This window comes from Callospermophilus lateralis, chromosome 10 (genome assembly GCF_048772815.1).
Source record: "Callospermophilus lateralis isolate mCalLat2 chromosome 10, mCalLat2.hap1, whole genome shotgun sequence".
NCBI lineage: Eukaryota > Metazoa > Chordata > Mammalia > Rodentia > Sciuridae > Callospermophilus > Callospermophilus lateralis.
The window spans coordinates 101,906,078-101,923,468 of record NC_135314.1 but is presented as its reverse complement, the minus strand read 5'-3'; positions in this window follow the sequence as shown (position 1 = coordinate 101,923,468).

The following is a 17,391-nucleotide window of genomic DNA, read 5'->3' as shown; positions in this document are numbered from 1 at the left end:
ACAAAACTTTTCTTTATTGGATTTTATTTCAGTTAGGCAACAGAATGTATTCTTGTAAAGTTATTCTATAACTTTAAATTATAGTTGTTAACAACATAGGAAAATAATTGATACCAAAATCCTATTCTGTAAATTGGGCATGTATTACATAATGCTTTGGTTAGGACAGAATGTCTTGAATGAGCTGTCCAATAAAACAAGTACTGTTTTGTCACATATAACCTTGATGATCCTGAAAAAAATATTTAATTTCTCCATGTTTTATTTCCTAATCTGTATAGTGGGATTAACACAGATATGATTATAGACTGGTTTGAATATTAAATGCTGTGTCTGAACAGGAAATTTTGAGGGCATAGAGACTCCAAAGTTGGCTTCAGCATTGTGTTACAGTTAATAGTTTTCAAGCAAAAACACCAGGAATACTTGCACCTCAATAGGGAATTTGTATATAACATTCAATATTCATGTGAAGGACTACTGTTTAGCATTTAAAATCAAGACATTATTTTAAAATGAACATTAGGCATAGTAGAAATACATAGTGTTAAATAGGTTAATGTGAAAAGAAACATTCCAAAAATGACATTTTTATTAATGCATTTAATGAGGCAAAAATATAACCAGGATTGGAAGAATCCATGTTAAATCCATGTTAAATTCATTATGGTAGTTTTTCAGAGATGTTAATGAGCAAATAGGACTTGAAATGAGTGCAAATAAAGCTTTGGTAATTTTGCACAACATTTTTTTGTTGTTGTTAAACTTTGAAATGCTATATATATTTCGGTACTGGTAAATATATAATTTACTAAATTTATTTGTTATATATGTTAATATAATTAAACATATGCATTTCATAAATAAAATCTATATACACTATGTGCTTAAATGCATGCATATTAAGAATGTATGACTATGTAAGAACATATAAATATCCATACACACATACAGATACACGCACGCGCACACACACACACACACACACATACTCACATATACACATGAACTAAGAAATAAGGACAAAATATTTTACCTTTTTCCAGTTAAAACGAATTGGTCGGAGACAGTAGACAATCTTTTCTTCTTTTCATTTAAAAGGGAATACTTCTGCAATATATTGACTTTATGTTGCTGTATTTGGAAAACATTGTATCAAGTTAAGGAAAATATTCTGTCTATACTCAAATTGATATATTGATTTTTATTTATACCTTTTATGAATATGGCATAATTATACATCATATTTTTATTCCTTACCCTACTAATATGGGTAATTACTACACTAATAAAATCACTGTATCATAAAAGTTACATGAACAATCATTTTTAAAATTGTAGGACATGCTATCAGTTTTTTTCTTGATTTTACTCGAGTTAATTAAGGATTCTTAAGGAATTTAAAATATTTCTTAAAACTTGAGAATGCAAACATTTTATTTTAATAAAATGACAGTAGGTAATGTTTTTTTAAAAATTCAGTGAATTCATCATTTATCTTCTCTATTTTCCTTATTTCTCATCATTAACTAGGCATAGGCCTAAAATGAAATATATTCTCATCAGTCTTTTACTGACAGGCCACTTTTATCAACTGCTTCCTGTGCTTGTATGCAGTATATCAGGATGTGTGAACTTGACACTTTGATCACACAATATGACTTCTATCCAAATGGTGTCTACCGGAGTCACAGAAACTATGTACTAAAATTACAGGGGGTACTCAGATCCTGAGAGCACACCAGAGAGATAATTGAATAAAACTTTGTTCACCTTCAAAACAGAAATTCTATTAGCATTCTGGAATGGAGGCCAATAAACAAAAGCATGCAACTTTGTTTAGTTGGTGTCCTGATAAGAATGAGAAATCAGTACTATTCTTTGAACAAATTAAAGTTGAAGTGAGGAGAGAAGCATTCTATGAATAATAGGTCTTTTTTCTAAACACTTTAGGGATTTTTTAATACTTAGTTTTGCAAAGCTTTATTTTATTTGTCATATACTATATTCCAGGGATATGAAACATTATGTATACAAGGAAGAATAAGATCTGTCCCAGATTTCAAAGAGTTTATAATTGGTCATAACAGACATTTAAACAGATATTAACAATTACTTTTAATAAAAGCTGTAGACTGTTTCCTCTGATTTGAAATGTGACATGTGGATATGAACTGGAGCTATCCACTTAGTCTCATGAGAACTGATTATTAAATATTTAGAAATTTTGCAAGATGCTTTTGGGAGCTTAAAATAGGCTACATTCAGATAATATATAGGAAAACTTATAGCATATATGTTGATATATGCTAAAATTTTGCCTACTATTTTCCTCTATCTGGTTATCAGAACATTACTAGCTATAACAGGCCCTCAACAGTTGGTGCAGTCTGAATAAGTCTTTGGTATGTATCCAAACAAATGACCTTTTTAAAATTGTTTGATGTACAATGTAATTTTTCAAGATATACTTATATTGTGTATTGTGGGATTTCCTTCCTTCCTCCCTCCCTCCCTCCCTCCCTCCCTCCCTCTCCCTCTCTCTTTCTCTCTCTCTCTCTTTCTTTCTTTTCTTTATTTTTCTATGAGGGATTGAATCCAGAGGCACTTAACCACTGAACTACATCCTAAAACCTTTTTATTTATGTTTTATTTTTTTATTTGGAGACAGGTCTAACTAAGATGCTTAGGACCTTGCTAAATTGCTGAGGCTAGCTTTGAACTTCTAATCCTCCTGCTTCAGCCCCCTCCTGAGCCAGTGGGATTATAGGCATGCTCCACAGTGTCCAGTTTGTGGAATGGTAAACTTTATATAATTAACAAATATGATGTCACTTATGATCAAATATTCTTAAAATATATTTTGAATAATAATTTAGAGAAACCATCAAATGTTAGCTATAAACTGGACGGATAAGACGAAATGGTCTTGACAATCTGACAATCATGATCTTTTCTATATACTAAGGAGTTTGTCACAATCTCAGATGTTTTTCCACCGCTAAAAAAAAAAAAAAAAAGTATTGTTGTCAAACATATCAATTATTTTAGAAGCAGTTTAACAAACTATGAGATCTAAAATATGTTGCAAATTATTCATTCTAATAATATGAGCTGTTCTGAAGGTGTATTTGTCTCCATATAATTACATTTTCGATCCCATAGCTAGGGTCCAATGATGTTTCAACTTTTTTCAAAGCTGATCACCAGGTGTTGCCAGACTGGCCTGAGGCTTAGTCAGTATCTATTAGGATATGGCAAGCTATGGCAGTGTTTCATGTGGCCTACGTTCTAAAGCTGTATTGACCTCTGGCAACCAATTTTTAGCTGATAAATATTCCAAAATTTCATTGATTCTGTGCCTCCTCTTTAGGATTGCAAGAAAAAATGTAACATAATACAATTCATTGTTTATATAAAATTTAAAATTAACTGGCCTACTATGTTTTTATTTTCTAAATGGGGAAATTCTGTTCCTCTCTAAATTTTAGTGTGACCCCCAGAGAGATCACACAATTTTAGAAAGTTTATAAGCTTTTCAGATTTATAATAAAAGGCAGGGGAGAAGATCACATTTTAATCTGATTGTTCTCTGTGGAAAGTTACAGAAGCTAACAGGTTCACCTCTAAAAATTCTATTTAAGAATAGATTTCTAGTATACTTTAAGCTTGGAAAAGGGAGGAAATACATTTTAAATTGAAAAACAACCATTTTTTTCTCAGTGAGAAAGCACATTGTAATCCACACCCACCACCCAAAAAAGAAGAAGAAAAAATAAAATAGCCCAAAACAGTGGAAACGATTTTGTTAGGAGGAAAATCTTAATATATGATTTTACTTTTTATGAGATCACAATGTAATTCTTAGAGATTTGGCTTATTAACAATCACTTTCAGTATCTGTTAGGCTTGTACCATGAAGTTGGTACTTTGCAGTGATAGATTGTAGGCTTTAGGCTTTGTGTATCTCCATTTGAATTTTATCCTCATTTCCCATTCACTATGTGACTTTGTACAAGTTACTTAGTATTCTGGGTCACATTTTTGTTAACTCGAAAATAAAGGTAACCATAGCACCTTACTCATAGAGCTGTAGTGGGAAATTAATGTGTATAAAAGCCATAGAACATTGCCTTGCATAGATATGTACTCAATATGCATCAGATGCTATTATTATTATTATCTGATAAAGAAACAATATGACTATGAACAAATGTGGAAAATGTTGAAGAATAAATACAAATGTTTATTATGTTAAAACATAGCATACAATGAACACGGTTTATGTTACTGTTACAGTTTGGATGTGAAATGTCCCCCAAAGGCTCATGTGTTGAGTCTTGGTCCCCAAAGCAGGAGTGTTTGGGGCTTTTAGGAAATATCGGATCCTGAGAACTCTGATTTCATCAGTGGATTTAATCCATTGGTGGTTGAATGAACTATTGGGAGGTGGTGGAAGTTTGAGGTAATGGGCATAGTTGGAGGAAGGAGGTCTCTGTAGACATTCCCTAGAAGAGTATGTCTCCTCCTTGGCCTCTCTCTGCTTCCTGCCTGCCATAAACTGAGCAGTTTCCTTTGCCATTTTCTTCCACTATAATGTTCTGCCTTACCTCAGGACAAACCAAAGAAATCAGCTGACAATGGAATGAAACCATGAGCCAAAATAAAGCTTTCCTACTCCAAATTGTCTTTTCCAGGTATTTGTCACTGAAACAAAATGCTAACTAACACAGTATTCATGCGGTGACCCTATGAAATAAACTAGAAGAGTCAGGTGATAAATATCCACACCTGAGCCCTAACAACTTTCCTGGAGTGTAGCTTTTGCACTGGCTAACAATTAATTGATGGAAAGCCCAACAAGCACATAAAAATTTATTCTTTGGATGATTTTTTTGAAATAATATTTTTGTGTGTTTGTTTGGTACTAGGGATTGAACCCAAAGGCACTCAACTACTGAGCAGGTCCCTAGCACTTTCACTTCACCCTGTTTTTTTTTTTTTTTTTTTTTTTCCGTTTTACAACAGAATTTCACTAAGTTACTTAGGGCCTTGGTAAGTTGCTGAAGCTGGCTTTGAACTTGCTATTCTCTGGCCTCAGTCTCCTGAGATGTTGAGATTATAGGCATATGGCACTGTTCCTGGCTATTTGGTCAATTTTAAAAGTACTATTTCTTAAAATTTGGTGCAATGTCTTGACAGATCAACACAATCTTTCATATTTAATAATATATTTATAGACGAAATGGTTTAGAAGTGTATACTATTAATAGTTTTGTCTATTGAAAGTAACTACAGAACAATACCGCTCAAAGCACAAGTTATAAATTGATTTAAGAGTAAAAAAGAGAGCTTTCAATGGACATTGAAGAGTCACCATTACACAAAGGAATCATTTTTTAGAAAGGTAAGAATCAGCTTTTTGATCACTGGTAAATTTCTGACTTTATCTAGGATGACTTTCACATTAGACCTATTTCTGGTGAGAATATACTATTTCTCCCTTTCTTTGAGGACATATACACAACATATAAGTAAATAGTCTACTTGCTCACAGATTACCAATACTATAGCTTCTAGAACAGCAATAATAATGAAAGTAAAATTCTTACATGGCACGTTTATAAAAAGGGGTCAGTCTGTTCCAAGTCCTCCTCCATTCTTTGGGTAATAATTGGAAATATTTCTCCATGAGTATGGTAAATGACAACTATTGTCTTAAAACTTTTCTCTTCCTCTCCCTCCACCTCTTCCTCCTCTTCCTTCTTCTTCTTCTAGCTCTAGGATCACACAGAAAAAAAAAAGAAAAAAGAAAAGAAAGAAAGAAAGAAGCCTGTTTAATTCTAAACAAAAATTAAATAGATTTTAAATAGATTTGCATGATTTAAAATATGGTACATTATAGCTCTTATGAAATATCTCAAGTTTGCCCTTAATAATTCTGAGTTTTTTTGATAGTTTCATTCTCTAATTTCCCTTCTTCCCATGTTACCCTTTCCTTTTCCTCATTCTGCACCTTGATTCTGTTCTGTACAAGTTTAACAGCTTTGATGAAGATTTTATTTTTCCTAATTTGTTTTTCATTTAACATGCTATAAAAGTGAGACCAAACTGACTTTTGTACTTTAAAGTAAAAATGTGAAGATTTTTTTAAACTTGGAAGCACATAAGATTAATTGTCCTTAGGGTTGTTCTTTTGCTACTTATTTTTTCTTTCTTTCTATTAACAAAAACTATGATTTGACCCAATCTTTTAAGTAGTTCATTTTTCATGGATTTATTCTGGATTTATAGGAGACATGCTACATGACAGAATATAGAATATAGCTTTTCTAACTTCACAGACTTATATATATAGAGAGATGTATATAGAGATTTACTTTTTGAAAAACATTTCTTGAGTTCCTAGCTATTTCTTCTCCATGCCCCTTTAATCATTACATTGTTCCTTCTTATTTTGAATTCAGTTTCCAGAAGGTTATCCAGTGGGGTTTTGTCCTGATGTTTACTGGTGACATTTGAGAAGAGCAGAGTCTTTGAACATGTACTCAAGTTAAGGTGAGGTCAACCGGATATGAGTGGACCTTGAATCCAATGACTGGTATATTTAAAAGAGAAAATAGAAGAAGATAGAGATGCAGGCATGCACAGACGGAAAGATGAATGCAGAAAGTTATAAGCCAAGGAGGGTCAAGGATTGCTGTCAACAATAGATGCTAAGAAGTGGCAAGGAAAGATTCTTTCTGTTGTTGTTTTTTGGTATTGGGGATTGAACCCAGGGACATTTTGCCACAGAGCTTCATCCACATCCTTAAAACTTTTTATTTTGAGACAGTATTTTGCTAAATTGTGCATTATATGAAATTATATAGATGTTCTTCTTTATAAATACTGATGAATCATTAAATGCCATTTTAAATAAAGATGAATTACAATTAACTTCTAAAATTTTAAAAATGCTATAATGAAGAACATGGTCAATTTCACTTTGATATGATTGCTACATTTGATCAAGTGTGTATTATGTAAGATTAACATTGAAAGAGCATTGGTTATGTTTCTTGACTGTCTATTCTATGCTACCATCTATACTAAATATTCCACATAGATTGTTTCATTTATCCACAGCAACCTTGTACATTACGAGTCGTTGTTATCCCTTTTTTCTTACTGATGAAGTGACCTCCCAAAATGAGGTTTTGTTTTTATCTTTAAAGCTAGTTAAATACTATTCATTATCAAATCCCAGTCTTGACTGGCATTAGCCCAGAGTGTTACACATCATACAGGTACTGTGTACTTTTTTCCCTTCACAGTAGGCATTCAATGAACATTAGAAAGTAAGAAGACATTTTTGGTAATTATTCTTAGAGTTTTTTAAAATAGCATTTATTCCAACACACAGTTTCTTAGAACCACAAGAAAAAAAGGGCTGTCACTTCTGGAACTATCTGCTTGTCTTAATCACTCCCATCCCCAGCCTTTCCCAAATCTCTTCTAAAGTCCCATGAAAACTTTACAAAGCAATAGTTTAACTGACTTCATTATTGTATTAATAAGGAAAATGAGACTTAGAGAGACAGAGGGACTTACCCACAAATGCTATGTCAGATTTCACAGAACTGAGATCAATAGAAGTCCTGCTGAGAAGGAGAAGACCAGTCAACACTTTTTACAGCATAATTAATATGAGCCATCTGGGCTTCCCATTTTTCTTCTCACATATAAAGTAGGAAGCCCAGACACTACTAAGCAAACTACCTCACAGCTGCAGAAAGGACCATGAACATCTGTGAACAATGTGCATTTTATGAAATTATGCAGATGTTCTTCATTATAAATACTGCTGAATCATTAAATGTTATTTTAAATAAAGATGAATTACAAAGGTATTAGCTGATGGTGATAGAGAATGTGCATATCTTGGTTATGTGTAAAACATATTGTCTCCTGTGTGTTACTTACTATATAAAGTACAGATTTTTTGAGTCTAATGCAGGTATAATGAATTTGCATTAAGTGTTGAACGTTTCCTTTCACTTTTTTTCCCCCTTTTCATCTAATCATGGGAAAATGAATTGATCTTAGAGCTTTGTAATTTGGATTTTGTAAAATTCTTAGGTCCCCTGAAATACATCAAGTTCTTTTATCATCAAGTGATTGTAAATTTCATGAACTTCTTCATGACAAAAATGTGATAGCTAGGATGAGTTATCCCTATCCCTTGACTGTCAGGTTATCTCCTGTGGTCTTACTTTCGGAAATATTATGGGAAAGAGAAGTGTCCAGAATGGGGTTAAAGCTAGAATTGGAAGGTTTTGAAAAAAAAATAATAATCAGGGTAAATTGAGGTGTATATCCAGACATAGATTACCTTTAATGCTATCAGTATGTCAAGCAATCAATCTACAATAAGCAATCATTGATTTTCTTAGTTTCTAAGTCACTCATGTATACATTAAGCATTGCAAATTTGTCTCTGCTTCCCTGAATTCTTCTGCCTAGATAATTTAAATAACCCCCTTGAGATCTAATGAGAAAGGAGGCCATTATATCCATGTGCAGTAATCACTTGTGCATCAGGTTATAGAAAATTCAAAAAAGCTTCATGTCATGCTATAGAAATCAGGGCCAAAAAGAAACTGGAGAATTACCTTGATATCACATGCAAATTTTACCAGTATTACACTTGTAGGTCTTACCAGATCATAATTCGACATTAAGCATACTGAATGAACTTCACTTTTTAGCCTTAATATCTTAGCCCAAAGCTCCCTGCTCAGATCAATGTTTGAAAGTCTGGCTGTGAGTAGGCATGAGCCTGCCTTGATTCTGAACCCAGAGCTCTATCTTATCTGAGCACATATCAGAAGCTTCTTCTATGAAAACAGTAGAGTTCATGCAGAATCATTAGCCTCAGATCCTTGGTTAATTTTTGTCATATTTAAATATGCCTGGGTGCAGCAATACAAGTTGAAAAGGGCAATTTACAGATGTATGGACATCTTTGTGACTGTGGATTAAGAAAAGATTTATTAAACTGGGCCTCAAATAACTAAACATATATTTAAAAATGATAAATTGGACTATATTAAAATTAACAATTCCTTTCATAATCAAAGTCAGCATTAATTGTATATAAAAATTACACAGAACAAGATATATACATACACCCTTAAAATAATTTTTATCTAGAATTTATGAGAATAATTAACAAAGAAAAAAGATGATCAGTCCAATAAAAACTAGCAGATAATTTGAAGACACTGTAATAAAATTATACCAATGACCAATAAAGATATGAAAAAGAGTCCAGTCCAATTTCATTAGCAATTAAGAAATTCAAAGCAAGACTTCTAACGTGATAATCACCGAAATGGCTAAAACGGAAAAAGAAGAAAATACAAGATGTGAACTTTGAGCAAGGTGTGGAGCGAATAGAATATTCCTACATTGTTTGGATGTAAAAATTATTACAATGCTTTTAGAAAGCATTTAATTAGTATTTACTAAAGTTGAGTTGTTGATTTCAATGATGAAGCAAATCCATCCTGAAATATACCAGAGAATATATATATATATATATATATATATATATATATATATATATATATATATTATACATGCGCCATATGTATAACAAAAGACATGAGACTGAATGCTATAGGTAATTGCTTCAAACTAGATATTACTCACATGCCCATTAAGAGAAGAGTATACAATTAAACTACAGTGTATTGGCACAATGGAATACTATTCATAAATCAAAATCAAATGCCTACAATTAATCAATGACCTAGGGTGAATTTTATAAAATACTCTTGAATCAGAGAAGCCAAGTGCCAAAATCCGCTTAGTGTATAAATACTTTAATGTATAAACATGAAAGAAACTGAGAAGTATTTACTGTGTATCAAGCTACAGAAAATCTAAAAAAAAAGCTGGAAGTCATGCTATCCCATCCCCTTGTAATTTCATTTTTCATGTAGAACTGGATTCTGCCTCTAATAAATCTTGCATGTCACTCTGAGGGCCTTCCTTAACAAGATATAAATAGCTACTACCATTGGGGTAATGCCCCTCTGTTGTCACAATTTCTGTTGGATATATGGGCCTTGAGATCTACACTGAGCAAGGATTTTCTATGCCCTTTCAAGATTTAGTGAGTTTACTCTTAGTTTCTCTTAGAATAAGACTAGTTCTTATTTCTTCTCTTTTATTTTAATTTTTTCTTTTCTTGTTTTAGATCAGGTTTCTCTTGTTGCCCAGGCTGTTTTCAAACTCCTGAGCTCAAGAAATCCTCCACCTTAGTATTCTGAATAGCTGGGACTAGAGGTGTACACTACCATACCTGGCTAGTTCTTCTTTCTTGATAAGTTCATTTTAGTCTTATCTAAGCCACCAGTAGCTTATTCTTGCTTTATTTCTCTGCACACACTCAAATTCACCTTGCATATCTCAAACTCATATGAGAAGAGCCTCATCAGCATAAATATATGTCTAAAAAGTTAAGTTAGTTTTGGAATTTAAATTGTAGTACAGATACAACACATCCCTATGTTATTATTTATGTTTATTTTAAACTTATAAATAAAAAGTCACAATTTATAGCTTTCCATCTCATGTTTTAATTATATGTATATGTGTATGTGTGTGTGTGCGTGTGTGTGTGTATATATATATATATATATATATATATATATATATATATGAAAGAGTTGTGTCCAGAATGGGGTTTAAGCTAGAATTGGAAGATTTTTTAAAAAATAATCAGGATATATATAGTCAGTGTAAACATATTGACCTCCTTAAATATTGATTACTTCCTTTAAAAAATATAGTACTCTACTGTGTACTAGAACACTGGAACTACTTTCTTCAATCCAATTGTAACTTAGTACCCGTTAATCAGTTTCTCTCTGTTTATTCTCTCTACTTCCCTAGCCTGTAGCAACCACCATTCTACTCTCAGCTTCTATGAGATCAACTTTTTTAGATGCTACGTATGACTGACATCATGCATTCCTTACCTTTCTGTACCTGATTTAATTCACTTCACATAATGACCTCCAATTCCATACATTTTATCACAAATGGCAGGTTTTCATCCTTTAAAAGGAGTGAGAATTCATAACTTCTATGACACCATAGCAGTTAAGGTTATATGTAAAGCATTCAGAGGTAGTATCAGTAATAATATCTTTTCTTTTATAGTATGAAAAGTAAATCTGTATAGGAAGAAGTTTTCAAAATTTTATGGGGATTGCTCTTCTAAGTCATCTTTTATCATTCCCCATATTTTATATATCACAGACTCTGAATAGGTTGAAAAGATAGTTTTGATAAAGGAACAATTTCATTTCTTATGGTCACTTATTTCAAACTTGCTTTATTAGAGACTAAATCCTCAAACTATAACTGGCATATTGGTTATATTCAATAATAATGTCCTTATATTCAGATATTTAAAAAGCACTTGTTTGGGGGAATTAATATTTAAGCAAAATCTTATTCTCACATTTATTTCCAGTCTTCTCTTTGAACCCCAACTCAAGCTTGATCTGCTATTTCAGGACAAGCAATAAGGAGGGATGTTGTGGTCAATTTTGACCCACTTTGTTAATTTTCACTCCTTAGCCCCTCTCCTCCAGCCTCTAATTCATGCAGAACTGAACTAGTGAACCATTAGGAGAAAAATAAGGGAAGACATCTCTCTGTTGAGTCAATAACTATAATTGAATATTAGCTAATGAAACCTTTTCCTAAGCAGATATTTTAATCCTTGCTCTTCTGTGTTGTAGTATCACTGGACTCTTTTGAAATCGCCTGCCTTTCACTGTCTCCTGTATGAAAGTAGTCAAATGGTTGACTTTCTGGGACCCCTTTTTTTCTAATCTGTGTTCCTTTTTGGTTGTGTACTTTTACTCTGTCAGTTCTGGCTGCCTTGTGGTTTCTCCTTGGCCTTTGAGCACTCATCACTCATATAATCTTGCCCCACCAATCACAGGAATGCATCTTGCTCACATAATGCTCTCCTCTCTTTCTTTGCTGGCTGCTCAAGGCATCCTCCTATCCTCAGACAGTTCTAGATAAGAGTCATTATAGGTCTCTAAACCCTACCTCCTATTTGTATATGTAAAGTTCTCCCAAGTGTCCTCTTGACTCTCTTCTGGTGACTGCCTGGAAAAGCTGAAGAGTTTGAAGAGCTCAGTCCATATCCTCTCAGGCAGAAAGATATGAGATTCTCCTCTACCAACAGTCCACATCTTCTAAAATGTTCTCTTGGTGACTCTTGTATTTGCCTTAAAGTGTGGCAGGAGTGAGGGGATCCCCATTCTGTAATGTGAAGATGAAGGAGAAACACTGCCGAATTTTATACTTTTACCAGTTACTCCATAAAACCATCCTTCCCCTACTCTTCTCCCTGTCAAATCCTCACCATGCTTGATATTATTGTTAGTTACTGAGCCTGCTTCTTGCTTTTAATGTCATGCACTACTATTAAGAGTTTCTTGCATATATACCTCAGAGACATCAGAATTAATGATAGATAAATTCTAAAAATTCCCAGTTGACATCTTATTATCAATCTAATATTTCACATGCTTATTTAGAACATACATATCCATTAGTCACTACCCTATGTCATGGTTCTACTGACCAGTGCAGTCCAAAAAGAATATAAGGAAAGCTACAAATGTGCGTTTTACATTTTCTGGTACCAGTTTAAAAAATTTAAAAAGATAGAATATAATTTAATAATTATGATATTTAGTAATATATGCCAAAAGAGTTGATCAGTTTACACATCAATAGGCATTTTCTATTTTTATTTCTTCTTTAAACTCTGCTAGGTATTTGTTAGAGTTTGGTCATGAGGTGTCCTTCCAAAAGCTCCTGTGTTAACACCAAAATATTCAGAGGTGAACAGATTAGATTATGAAAGCTGTAACCTAATTAGTTCATCCTAGTTTTAATGGAATCTAGGTGATTTCTCTAAGCAGGTTGGGTACGGTTGGAGGAGCTCAGTAACTGTGAGTGTTCCCTAGAAGGATTCATATTCTCTGAAGCCTCTTCCCCACCTTCTCTTTGCTTGCTGGCCACCTTGAGCTGGGTAGATTTCCTTTGCTGTTGTCTTCAGCCAAAGTGGTCCAGCTCATGTCAGTCCCACTATAATGGAGTCTGCCAACCAAGGACTGAACCTCTGAAATCATAAACCAAAAATAAACTTTTACTCTTTGCTCTTATAAGGTATTTTGATCACAGCAAGCAAAAGATGAGTAGCACAGTATATTGAAAAAAAATTGCCTTTTATTTCTGTAGCTACCTTTTAAGAACCCATAGGGGCTACTATATTAGACAGTACAATCTGAGACTACTACTCCTGACGGGGTAGAACTGTATCTTATTCATCTCTTCATGATAGGTAACAGGAAGGAAAATCCAATGCTGTAAGTTAGACATTCAGTTGTAACATAAAAGTAAAAGTATACCAGTAACATTGATTAAATATATCTATGATAAAAAGAAGAGACAAAATGAAATGATACTCTAAATTTATTTCATTTACTTTAGGAAGCACATTTAGAATCAGATAGTACTCAACTTTTACCACAGTGATTTGCATCACTAACTTAAAGAAACATACTTGCCTTTTCCCTCTGACTTTCTAATGCCTACTTGATGATTTTTCCTACATATTTGTTTAAATATCAATTATTTTTGTCAGCTCAAGAGGCACTATTTGAATGTGTAGAAAGTACAATGTGTAATAAGAGATAGGAAAAATATAAAGATAATAACATGAAAACCTTATCAAAAGAATAAAACAAATAAAAATGAACTACTTAACATCACCAATTCTAACCTTAGTAGCAATCTCTAAATAAAAAAGTAGTCGTTTAAGTGTTATTTATAAATAGTTCAGGATTTACAGTGATATGTCATTGATGAAGGGTTAAGAATGACAAGAGCAACAATGAATTGTGCTATTGGACTATGTGTGGGTTAAGTTTGTAGCATTTCAACTTAATTAATCTGCTTTTAAAAGTTTGCTTGGTTATATGATGTAGCATGTAGAAATTCAGTTACAGTCCTTTAAGACAGTCAAATAAATCCTTGGCTTAATCAAGGGTACTATTAAAAACACTGGAAGTTATTATTTTTCTCACTTTTATATAATAATTCATATAGTATTAAGCAATCATGCTGTCATATTTTAGGATCGAGTTTTAGTTTATTATGTCTGTTGTGTAATTAAAGAATTGACATCATATTAGGGAAAAAGCAAGATAAAAGAAGTAATATTTTAATTCCTAATCTATTTCACTAATTTATCAAATGATGCGTTTTTATGCAGATAAACAAAATGGAAGATTGAAAATTGAAAATTAAATTCAGTAGAGAGTACAAAATGATGAAAAGCTTTCCTTAATTCCATGTAACTTGCAACAGTCCCATTCATTTCGGACAGCCCCTCCTGTGTAAAGCAGTCATTTAGGAGATGTAATTTAGTTCTGTAAAAAAACCTTTTAGATTATAAGTTTCTCTGACCAGAAAATATTGTTGTTGAAAACAAAAGTATTTCTGAATCCCTGGGCTAGAGTTGGATTAAGGTTCTTAAGTATGAGATAGCTATGAAATATTTTTGGCATTTGAGAATTTTCCAGACATTGCTTTGGTATTAGGTGAAAGAATGGAAAGGTTTTCTTTCTAAATTTTCAATACTTTACAGATATACTGAAGTAAACTTCAAACACCAAATGGAACACATGCAATAAACAATGACACTAAGTTTTCTAGCCATAGGTTAAACCACCTGCACAGTAAGTCACTGGCACTAATTCTTTTCTAGCTAACTGTGTCTGAAAAGATAACTTCGGAGGTGCTGTGTTATCTTTATTTCTTTGTCCTACGTTGTATAACTTGCTACAACTGCAATACATTTTATGTTACTTTATCTTGAGCTAAGGGAAGGGAGGAAATCACACCATCAAATGTTTTGAGTCAATCACCAGTATGACCTAAATGTTTTCCATATGTTTCAGTATTCTCCATATGGTATTTGTGTCCGGAAGTTGCTAGAAGGAAAAAAGAAAATAAAAACAAAAATCAAGAACGAGAAACCTTATCATACTTTCATTGCAAGCCTCATTATCTATTTCACGTCTTTTGAAGAGAGAAACTGAAATTTTTCTTGCTGCTCCAAAATGTCTCTCACTTGCAAATTTGCCTGATTAGTCTTTCTGACCATGCCTGACATATGAATTCTCTTGAAGAACATAGTTGCTTTATTACTTTATGTGAAAACTTCTGATTATTTCTCTTTATTTAACTGACCTTGACTGAACTCTTCAGCTTGGCATGAAAGTCTTCAGTTTATTCCACAACTATATTTCAGTTTTATATTCATTACTATCGAAAGTATTCTCTGCTTCCCTGTGTATCTGTTTCTGTTCATGTTTTATGGCACCTCTATTCATCCATCTTTAAAAATATAATTTCATTTCATTTTGAAATCTATCCTTTGAATAAATAAACATACTATGAAGTATAACAAATATTGCAAATGCATACAAAAATCACACTACCAAAAACAATGATATAAAGCAATAACATTGTTAAAATTTTCTAAAAATTGTGTCTATATGTTTCTAATAATATTCAGAGAATGTAATATGACTAGATATGCAAGGGAAAAAAAGTAAGTCTCCTACACAAGGGGGAAAAATAATCACATTCTTCACAAATTTCTATTTTATTTGATGACATATTAAAAGAGGTCAATCATGATGTTATGGAATGAGAAATCAATAACAGGAGGTTTCAGAAAATTTACAAACAATGGAAATCAAACAATATGCTACCATGCATATGTATTAAGAAAGAAATTGATGGATAAAATTAAAAAAATATATTAGAAAAATGGAAATGCATACCCAAAGTTAAAGCACAAAAGCAGGTTTAAAAGGGAAGTTTATAGCAATAAATGCCTATACCTAATAATAATAATAATAATAATAATAATAATAATCCTCAAATAAGGAACATAATACCTCAAGAAACTAGAAAAAGAAAGAGCAATTTCAATATTATTAGAAAGAAAAAATATAAAATCAAAACAGAAATCAATGAAATGTATACTATAAAAACAGAAAAAAATCAACAAAACTTAAGAGTTTCTTGAAAAGATAAGCAAAATTGATAGCCTTTAGCTTGTGGAAGAAAGAGAGAAGACTTAAATAAGTATATTCAGAAATAAAAGGCATGGATTCCAATTGATGTCACAAAGGATCATAATAGATTACTGTGAGTAACTATGTGTCAACAAATTGGCTAACATAGAAGAAATGAATGCATTTCTAAATGCACAGAAATAAACAAGGTTGAATCAGTAAGAAATAAAATTTGAACTGACTCATAATGTATAAGGACAAAATTAGTAATAAAATCCTGTCAACAATGAACATCTCAGCACTTGATGGTTTTACTGTTAAATTCTCCCAAATAGTTAGAAGTAATACCAATCTTTCTTAAACATTTCCTATGAAATTAAAGAAAAGAGAATACTTGCAAATGGATTTTATGAGGCCATCAGTTTCCTGACACCAAGCCAAACAAGGATACAATAGAAAATAAAATTATGGGTCAATATATTCTATGAACACAGGTAAGCTAAATACTAGAAAACTAAATTTAACATAACATTAAAAGGATCATTCATCATGAACAAGTGGGATGTAAGAATAGTTCAACGTATGAAAATCAATAACAACAACCACATTAATAGTGTGAAGAACAAAAACTATATCACTCTCTAAATAGAGTTAGAAACCATGGATAAAATTCACCATCCTTTCATTATAAAAACTCTGAGTAAATTAAGTGTAAGCGGAAAGTATCTCAACATAGTCTATACATGACATGACAAACTCACAACTAACATTATTCAGTCATGAAAAGTCTAATGTTTTTGTTAAAGATCTTGAACAAAGCAAGAAAGCCCACTCTTGCCACTCCTATTTAACATAATACTGGATTATACTGACCAGAAAAGTTAGGCAAAAGAAAGATATAAAGTCATCCAAATTGGAAAGAAAGATTGTACAATTGTCCCTGCTTGCAAAGTATTTTAGATATATAAAAAAAAAAAGACCCTAAAGATTCCACCAAAACCCTGCTATAGCTAATTATATCAGTAAATTTTCAGGATACAATATCAACATGTAAAAAGTACTAGCAATTTAATATTGTAACAGCAAACTGTCCAAAGTGGAAATAAGAAACAATGCCACTTACACAAGTAAATGAAAACATATCCCATGTTCATAGGTTGGAAAATTAATATTTTTAGAATGTCAGTATTAGCCAATGCAAACTATAGGTTCCATG